The 10,000-nt window shown below is 60.8% G+C and overlaps 1 non-coding gene across 1 annotated transcript; it reads right to left on the reverse strand.

Annotated features, from left to right (window-relative positions):
- Positions 1 to 7,470: 7,470 nt before the first annotated feature.
- Positions 7,471 to 7,589, reverse strand: LOC148057885 (5S ribosomal RNA). The gene has a single exon (XR_015710333.1). It is a non-coding gene; the product is annotated as a 5S ribosomal RNA (ribosomal RNA).
- Positions 7,590 to 10,000: the final 2,411 nt, after the last annotated feature.

Below are 10,000 nucleotides of genomic sequence, written 5' to 3' on the forward strand. Positions count from 1 at the left end.
AAGACCACTTTTTGAGGAGCAGTCACACTCGGAAAAAATTTCTTTCGTCAGGCAAAAGAACCAGAGTTCTCCGCGGCCATCCACTCCAACCTTGTCCGACTTTGAGGCACCAGGCTCGGCCACCCTCCGAGCCTTTTCCTTCCCTCTCCTGTTATGGTGCCTCCCTATTAACCTCTAGGTGGTTGCGCTCGTGACATCAAAAAGACCACTTTTTGCAGAGCAGTCACACTCGGAAAAAATTTCTTTCGTCAGGCAAAAGAACCAGAGTTCTCCGCGGCCATCCACTCCAACCTTGTCCGATTTTGAGGCACCAGGCTCGGCCACCCTCCGAGCCTTTTCACTCCCTCTCCTGTTATGGTGCCTCCCTATTAACCTCTAGGTGGTTGCGCTCGTGACATCAAAAAGACCACTTTTTGAGGAGCAGTCACACTCGGAAAAAATTTCTTTCGTCAGGCAAAAGAACCAGAGTTCTCCGCGGCCATCCACTCCAACCTTGTCCGACTTTGAGGCACCAGGCTCGGCCACCCTCCGAGCCTTTTCACTCCCTCTCCTGTTATGGTGCCTCCCTATTAACCTCTAGGTGGTTGCGCTCGTGACATCAAAAAGACCACTTTTTGCAGAGCAGTCACACTCGGAAAAAATTTCTTTCGTCAGGCAAAAGAACCAGAGTTTTCAGCGGTCATCCACTCCAACCTTGTCCGATTTTGAGGCACCAGGCTCGGCCACCCTCCGAGCCTTTTCACTCCCTCTCCTGTTATGGTGCCTCCCTATTAACCTCTAGGTGGTTGCGCTCGTGACATCAAAAAGACCACTTTTTGCAGAGCAGTCACACTCGGAAAAAATTTCTTTCGTCAGGCAAAAGAACCAGAGTTCTCAGCGGTCATCCACTCCAACCTTGTCCGACTTTGAGGCACCAGGCTCGGCCACCCTCCGAGCCTTTTCACTCCCTCTCCTGTTATGGTGCCTCCCTATTAACCTCTAGGTGGTTGCGCTCGTGACATCAAAAAGACCACTTTTTGCAGAGCAGTCACACTCGGAAAAAATTTCTTTCGTCTGGCAAAAGAACCAGAGTTTTCAGCGGTCATCCACTCCAACCTTGTCCGATTTTGAGGCACCAGGCTCGGCCACCGTCCGAGCCTTTTCACTCCCTCTCCTGTTATGGTGCCTCCCTATTAACCTCTAGGTGGTTGCGCTCGTGACATCAAAAAGACCACTTTTTGCAGAGCAGTCACACTCGGAAAAAATTTCTTTCGTCTGGCAAAAGAACCAGAGTGTTCAGCGGTCATCCACTCCAACCTTGTCCGATTTTGAGGCACCAGGCTCGGCCACCCTCCGAGCCTTTTCACTCCCTCTCCTGTTATGGTGCCTCCCTATTAACCTCTAGGTGGTTGCGCTCGTGACATCAAAAAGACCACTTTTTTCAGAGCAGTCACACTCGGGAAAAATTTCTTTCGTCTGGCAAAAGAACCAGAGTTTTCAGCGGTCATCCACTCCAACCTTGTCCGATTTTGAGGCACCAGGCTCGGCCACCCTCCGAGCCTTTTCACTCCCTCTCCTGTTATGGTGCCTCCCTATTAACCTCTAGGTGGTTGCGCTCGTGACATCAAAAATACCACTTTTTGCAGAGCAGTCACACTCGGAAAAAATTTCTTTCGTCTGGCAAAAGAACCAGAGTTTTCAGCGGTCATCCACTCCAACCTTGTCCGATTTTGAGGCACCAGGCTCGGCCACCCTCCGAGCCTTTTCACTCCCTCTCCTGTTATGGTGCCTCCCTATTAACCTCTAGGTGGTTGCGCTCGTGACATCAAAAAGACCACTTTTTGCAGAGCAGTCACACTCGGGAAAAATTTCTTTCGTCTGGCAAAAGAACCAGAGTTTTCAGCGGTCATCCACTCCAACCTTGTCCGATTTTGAGGCACCAGGCTCGGCCACCGTCCGAGCCTTTTCACTCCCTCTCCTGTTATGGTGCCTCCCTATTAACCTCTAGGTGGTTGCGCTCGTGACATCAAAAAGACCACTTTTTTCAGAGCAGTCACACTCGGGAAAAATTTCTTTCGTCTGGCAAAAGAACCAGAGTTATCAGCGGTCATCCACTCCAACCTTGTCCGACGTTGAGGCACCGATGTCGGCCAAGTTCTGAGCGTTCCACCGCCGAATGCCACTGGTCCTCAACACAGCGGACTTCCAATCCAACCTTGTCCGACTTTGAGGCACCGAAGTCGGCCTCAGCCCGAGCCTTCCCCCGCCGACCTCACTGGAGCCCGCCATCCAGGGACCGGCGGAGGTCGCCCGCATGACCGCGGCAAAGTGTCTCAAAGTCGGGCACGACCGCTCGAGTCACCCGCCAACCCGGTCCGGGGCACCTCCAGGGACCGGCGGAGGTCGCCCGCATGACCGCGGCAAAGTGTCTCAAAGTCGGGCATGACCGCTCGAGTCACCCGCCAACCCGGTCCGGGGCACCTCCAGGGACCGGCGGAGGACGCCCGCATGACCGCGACAAAGTGTCTCAAAGTCGGGCACGACCGCTCGAGTCACCCGCCAACCCGGTCCGGGGCACCTCCAGGGACCGGCGGAGGACGCCCGCATGACCGCGACAAAGTGTCTCAAAGTCGGGCACGACCGCTCGAGTCACCCGCCAACCCGGTCCGGGGCACCTCCAGGGACCGGCGGAGGACGCCCGCATGACCGCGACAAAGTGTCTCAAAGTCGGGCACGACCGCTCGAGTCACCCGCCAACCCGGTCCGGGGCACCTCCAGGGACCGGCGGAGGACGCCCGCATGACCGCGACAAAGTGTCTCAAAGTCGGGCAGGACCGCTCGAGTCACCCGCCAACCCGGTCCGGGGCACCTCCAGGGACCGGCGGAGGACGCCCGCATGACCGCGACAAAGTGTCTCAAAGTCGGGCACGACCGCTCGAGTCACCCGCCAACCCGGTCCGGGGCACCTCCAGGGACCGGCGGAGGACGCCCGCATGACCGCGACAAAGTGTCTCAAAGTCGGTCATGACCGTTCGAGTCACCCGCCAACCCGGTCCGGGGCACCTCCAGGGACCGGCGGAGGAGGCCCGCATGACCGCGACAAAGTGTCTCAAAGTCGGGCACAACCGCTCGAGTCACCCGCCAACCCGGTCCGGGGCACCTCCAGGGACCGGCGGAGGACGCCCGCATGACCGCGACAAAGTGTCTCAAAGTCGGGCACGACCGCTCGAGTCACCCGCCAACCCGGTCCGGGGCACCTCCAGGGACCGGCGGAGGACGCCCGCATGACCGCGACAAAGTGTCTCAAAGTCGGGCATGACCGCTCGAGTCACCCGCCAACCCGGTCCGGGGCACCTCCAGGGACCGGCGGAGGACGCCCGCATGACCGCGACAAAGTGTCTCAAAGTCGGGCATGACTGCTCGAGTCACCCGCCAACCCGGTCCGGGGCACCTCCAGGGACCGGCGGAGGACGCCCGCATGACCGCGACAAAGTGTCTCAAAGTCGGGCACGACCGCTCGAGTCACCCGCCAACCCGGTCCGGGGCACCTCCAGGGACCGGCGGAGGACGCCCGCATGACCGCGACAAAGTGTCTCAAAGTCGGGCACGACCGCTCGAGTCACCCGCCAACCCGGTCCGGGGCACCTCCAGGGACCGGCGGAGGTCGCCCGCATGACCGCGACAAAGTGTCTCAAAGTCGGGCATGACCGCTCGAGTCACCCGCCAACCCGGTCCGGGGCACCTCCGGGGACCGGCGGAGGACGCCCGCATGACCGCGACAAAGGGTCTCAAAGTCGGGCAGGACCGCTCGAGTCACCCGCCAACCCGGTCCGGGGCACCTCCGGGGAGCAGTGGAGGTCGCTCGCATGACCGCGACAAAGTGTCTCAAAGTCGGGCATGACCGCTCGAGTCGCCCGCCATCCCGGTCCGGAGCTCAACACTTTGTCGTTTTTTCCACTCCCTCCCCATTAACCTCTAGGTGGTTGCGCTCGTGACATCAAAAAGACCACTTTTTGCAGAGCAGTCACACTCGGAAAAAATTCGTTTCGTCTGGCAAAAGAACCAGAGTTCTCAGCGGGCTTCCAGTCCAACCTTGTCCGATTTTGAGGCACCAGGCTCGGCCACAGTCCGAGCCCATTCACTCCCTCCCCTGTTGTACTCGCTCCCTATTAACCTCTAGGTGGTTGCGCTCGTGACATCAAAAAGACCACTTTTTGAGGAGCAGTCACACTTAGGAAAAATCCGTTTGCGCTCACACCATCCCTCCCCATTAACCTCTAGGTGGTTGCGCTCGTGACATCAAAAAGACCACTTTTTGAGGAGCAGTCACACTTAGGAAAAATCCGTTTGCGCTCACACCATCCCTCCCCATTAACCTCTAGGTGGTTGCGCTCGTGACATCAAAAAGACCACTTTTTGAGGAGCAGTCAGACACCGAGGTTTTCTGGATTTATGTCCGTTTTCCTGGTTCTCTGACTCGGGCACCTTGTGACCGACATCCCCCCCTTCCCTGGTTCTATTTTGCCGATACTTTGGTGAGTTTTCTACCCGCAAACCAAGCCCCCCAAGCCCGCCGCCTGGTGGGGGAGCATGCCGCCTGGCCCGGTTCTATTTTAGGTCACTTTGGTGAGTTTTCTACCCGCAAACCAAGCCCCCCAAGCCCGCCGCCTGGTGGGGGAAGAGGCCCCCTGGTCCCGGTTCTATTTTAGGACACTTTGGTGAGTTTTCTACCCGCAAACCAAGCCCCCCAAGCCCGCCGCCTGGTGGGGGAAGATGCCCCCTGGTCCCGGTTCTATTTTAGGACACTTTGGTGAGTTTTCTACCCGCAAACCAAGCCCCCCAAGCCCGCCGCCTGGTGGGGGAAGATGCCCCCTGGTCCCGGTTCTATTTTAGGACACTTTGGTGAGTTTTCTACCCGCAAACCAAGCCCCCCAAGCCCGCCGCCTGGTGGGGGAACATGCCCCCTGGTCCCGGTTCTATTTTAGGACACTTTGGTGAGTTTTCTACCCGCAAACCAAGCCCCCCAAGCCCGCCGCCTGGTGGGGGAACATGCCGCCTAGCCCGGTTCTATTTTAGGTCACTTTGGTGAGTTTTCTACCCGCAAACCAAGCCCCCCAAGCCCGCCGCCTGGTGGGGGAAGAGGCCCCCTGGTCCCGGTTCTATTTTAGGACACTTTGGTGAGTTTTCTACCCGCAAACCAAGCCCCCCAAGCCCGCCGCCTGGTGGGGGAACATGCCCCCTGGTCCTGGTTCTATTTTAGGACACTTTGGTGAGTTTTCTACCCGCAAACCAAGCCCCCCAAGCCCGCCGCCTGGTGGGGGAGCATGCCCCCTGGTCCCGGTTCTATTTTAGGACACTTTGGTGAGTTTTCTACCCGGAAACCAAGCCCCCCAAGCCCGCCACCTGGTGGGGGAAGAGGCCCCCTGGTCCCGGTTCTATTTTAGGACACTTTGGTGAGTTTTCTACCCACACTGCAGGTCCCCAAATGCCGCCATCTGGTGGGGGAACATGCCGCCTGCACCGGTTCTATTTTAAGTCACTTTGGTGAGTTTTCTGCCCACACTACGGGTCCCCAAATGCCGCCATCTGGTGGGGGAACATGCCGCCTGCACCGGTTCTATTTTAAGTCACTTTGGTGCGTTTTCTGCCCACACTACGGCTCCCCAAATGCCGCCATCTGGTGGGGGAACATGCCGCCTGCACCGGTTCTATTTTAAGTCACTTTGGTGAGTTTTCTGCCCACACTACGGGTCCCCAAATGCCGCCATCTGGTGGGGGAACATGCCGCCTGCACCGGTTCTATTTTAAGTCACTTTGGTGAGTTTTCTGCCCACACTACGGCTCCCCAAATGCCGCCATCTGGTGGGGGAACATGCCGCCTGCACCGGTTCTATTTTAAGTCACTTTGGTGAGTTTTCTGCCCACACTACGGCTCCCCAAATGCCGCCATCTGGTGGGGGAACATGCCGCCTGCACCGGTTCTATTTTAAGTCACTTTGGTGAGTTTTCTACCCACACTACGGGTCCCCAAATGCCGCCATCTGGTGGGGGAACATGCCGCCTGCACCGGTTCTATTTTAAGTCACTTTGGTGAGTTTTCTACCCACACTACGGGTCCCCAAATGCCGCCATCTGGTGGGGGAACATGCCGCCTGCACCGGTTCTATTTTAAGTCACTTTGGTGAGTTTTCTGCCCACACTACGGGTCCCCAAATGCCGCCATCTGGTGGGGGAACATGCCGCCTGCACCGGTTCTATTTTAAGTCACTTTGGTGAGTTTTCTGCCCACACTACGGGTCCCCAAATGCCGCCACCTGGTGGGGGAACTGCCGCCTAGTCCCGGTTCTATTTTAGGTCACTTTTCTCACTTTCTGACCCACAAATAATGCCCCAAATGCCGCCGCCTGGTGGGGGGAACTGCCGCCTAGTCCCGGTTCTATTTTAGGTCACTTTTCTCACTTTCTGACCCACAAATAATGCCCCAAATGCCGCCGCCTGGTGGGGGGAACTGCCGCCTAGTCCCGGTTCTATTTTAGGTCACTTTTCTCACTTTCTGACCCACAAATAATGCCCCAAATGCCGCCGCCTGGTGGGGGGAACTGCCGCCTAGTCCCGGTTCTATTTTAGGTCACTTTTCTCACTTTCTGACCCACAAATAATGCCCCAAATGCCGCCGCCTGGTGGGGGGAACTGCCGCCTAGTCCCGGTTCTATTTTAGGTCACTTTTCTCACTTTCTGACCCACAAATAATGCCCCAAATGCCGCCGCCTGGTGGGGGGAACTGCCGCCTAGTCCCGGTTCTATTTTAGGTCACTTTTCTCACTTTCTGACCCACAAATAATGCCCCAAATGCCGCCGCCTGGTGGGGGGAACTGCCGCCTAGTCCCGGTTCTATTTTAGGTCACTTTTCTCACTTTCTGACCCACAAATAATGCCCCAAATGCCGCCGCCTGGTGGGGGGAACTGCCGCCTAGTCCCGGTTCTATTTTAGGTCACTTTTCTCACTTTCTGACCCACAAATAATGCCCCAAATGCCGCCGCCTGGTGGGGGGAACTGCCGCCTAGTCCCGGTTCTATTTTAGGTCACTTTTCTCACTTTCTGACCCACAAATAATGCCCCAAATGCCGCCGCCTGGTGGGGGGAACTGCCGCCTAGTCCCGGTTCTATTTTAGGTCACTTTTCTCACTTTCTGACCCACAAATAATGCCCCAAATGCCGCCGCCTGGTGGGGGGAACTGCCGCCTAGTCCCGGTTCTATTTTAGGTCACTTTTCTCACTTTCTGACCCACAAATAATGCCCCAAATGCCGCCGCCTGGTGGGGGGAACTGCCGCCTAGTCCCGGTTCTATTTTAGGTCACTTTTCTCACTTTCTTACCCACAAATAATGCCCCAAATGCCGCCGCCTGGTGGGGGGAACTGCCGCCTAGTCCCGGTTCTATTTTAGGTCACTTTTCTCACTTTTCTACCCACAAATAATGGCAAAAAAAAATGCTTACAGCACCCAGTATTCCCAGGCGGTCTCCCATCCAAGTACTAACTGGGCCCGACCCTGCTTGGCTTCCGAGATCAGACGAGATCGGGCTCATTCAGGGTGGTGTGGCCGTAAGCGAGGGAAGCGCTTGTGAAATGCCCCAAAGTGTTGAAAATGTTCCCCAGGCCCCTGGTTCCCCATCCCCGCAGGAGGAGGCTCCCCAGGCCCCCTGGTTCCCCATCCCCGCAGGAGGAGGCTCCCCAGGCCCCCTGGTGCAGGAGGAGGCTCCCCAGGCCCCTGGTTCCCCATCCCCGCAGGAGGAGGCTCCCCAGGCCCCCTGGTTCCCCATCCCCGCAGGAGGAGGCTCCCCAGGCCCCATGGTTCCCCATCACCGCAGGAGGAGGCTCCCCAGGCCCCCTGGTTCCCCATCCCCGCAGGAGGAGGCTCCCCAGGCCCCCTGGTGCAGGAGGAGGCTCCCCAGGCCCCCTGGTTCCCCATCCCCGCAGGAGGAGGCTCCCCAGGCCCCCTGGTTCTCCATGCCCGCAGGAGGAGGCTCCCCAGGCCCCTGGTTCCCCATCCCCGCAGGAGGAGGCTCCCCAGGCCCCCTGGTTCTCCATGCCCGCAGGAGGAGGCTCCCCAGGCCCCCTGGTTCTCCATCCCCGCAGGAGGAGGCTCCCCAGGCCCCCTGGTTCTCCATCCCCGCAGGAGGAGGCTCCCCAGGCCCCCATGTTCTCCATGCCCGCAGGAGGAGGCTCCCCAGGCCCCTTGGTTCTCCATCCCCGCAGGAGTAGGCTCCCCAGGCGCCCTGGTTCTCCATCCCCGCAGGAGGAGGCTCCCCAGGCCCCCTGGTTCTCCATCCCCGCAGGAGGAGGCTCCCCAGGCCCCATGGTTCCCCATCACCGCAGGAGGAGGCTCCCCAGGCCCCCTGGTTCCCCATCCCCGCAGGAGGAGGCTCCCCAGGCCCCCTGGTTCTCCATCCCCGCAGGAGGAGGCTCCCCAGGCCCCCATGTTCTCCATGCCCGCAGGAGGAGGCTCCCCAGGCCCCTTGGTTCTCCATCCCCGCAGGAGGAGGCTCCCCAGGCCCCTGGTTCTCCATCCCCGCAGGAGGAGGCTCCCCAGGCGCCCTGGTTCTCCATCCCCGCAGGAGGAGGCTCCCCAGGCCCCCTGGTTCTCCATGCCCGCAGGAGGAGGCTCCCCAGGCCCCCTGGTTCTCCATCCCCGCAGGAGGAGGCTCCCCAGGCCCCCTGGTTCCCCATCCCCGCAGGAGGAGGCTCCCCAGGCCCCCTGGTTCTCCATGCCCGCAGGAGGAGGCTCCCCAGGCCCCCTGGTTCTCCATCCCCGCAGGAGGAGGCTCCCCAGGCCCCCATGTTCTCCATGCCCGCAGGAGGAGGCTCCCCAGGCCCCTTGGTTCTCCATCCCCGCAGGAGGAGGCTCCCCAGGCCCCTGGTTCCCCATCCCCGCAGGAGGAGGCTCCCCAGGCCCCCTGGTTCTCCATGCCCGCAGGAGGAGGCTCCCCAGGCCCCCTGGTTCTCCATGCCCGCAGGAGGAGGCTCCCCAGGCCCCCTGGTTCTCCATCCCCGCAGGAGGAGGCTCCCCAGGCCCCTGGTTCTCCATGCCCGCAGGAGGAGGCTCCCCAGGCCCCCTGGTTCTCCATGACCGCAGGAGGAGGCTCCCCAGGCCCCCTGGTTCTCCATCCCCGCAGGAGGAGGCTCCCCAGGCCCCCTGGTTCCCCATCCCCGCAGGAGGAGGCTCCCCAGGCCCCCTGGTTCCCCATCCCCGCAGGAGGAGGCTCCCCAGGCGCCCTGGTTCTCCATCCCCGCAGGAGGAGGCTCCCCAGGCCCCCTGGTTCTCCATGCCCGCAGGAGGAGGCTCCCCAGGCCCCCTGGTTCTCCATCCCCGCAGGAGGAGGCTCCCCAGGCCCCCTGGTTCCCCATCCCCGCAGGAGGAGGCTCCCCAGGCCCCCTGGTTCTCCATGCCCGCAGGAGGAGGCTCCCCAGGCCCCCTGGTTCTCCATCCCCGCAGGAGGAGGCTCCCCAGGCCCCCATGTTCTCCATGCCCGCAGGAGGAGGCTCCCCAGGCCCCTTGGTTCTCCATCCCCGCAGGAGGAGGCTCCCCAGGCCCCTGGTTCCCCATCCCCGCAGGAGGAGGCTCCCCAGGCCCCCTGGTTCTCCATGCCCGCAGGAGGAGGCTCCCCAGGCCCCCTGGTTCTCCATGCCCGCAGGAGGAGGCTCCCCAGGCCCCCTGGTTCTCCATCCCCGCAGGAGGAGGCTCCCCAGGCCCCTGGTTCTCCATGCCCGCAGGAGGAGGCTCCCCAGGCCCCCTGGTTCTCCATGACCGCAGGAGGAGGCTCCCCAGGCCCCCTGGTTCTCCATCCCCGCAGGAGGAGGCTCCCCAGGCCCCCTGGTTCCCCATCCCCGCAGGAGGAGGCTCCCCAGGCCCCCTGGTTCCCCATCCCCGCAGGAGGAGGCTCCCCAGGCCCCCTGGTTCTCCATCCCCGCAGGAGGAGGCCCCCCAGGCCCCTGGTTCCCCATCCCCGCAGGAGGAGGCT

This window comes from Callionymus lyra, unplaced genomic scaffold (assembly GCF_982586985.1).
Source record: "Callionymus lyra unplaced genomic scaffold, fCalLyr1.hap1.1 HAP1_SCAFFOLD_426, whole genome shotgun sequence".
NCBI lineage: Eukaryota > Metazoa > Chordata > Actinopteri > Syngnathiformes > Callionymidae > Callionymus > Callionymus lyra.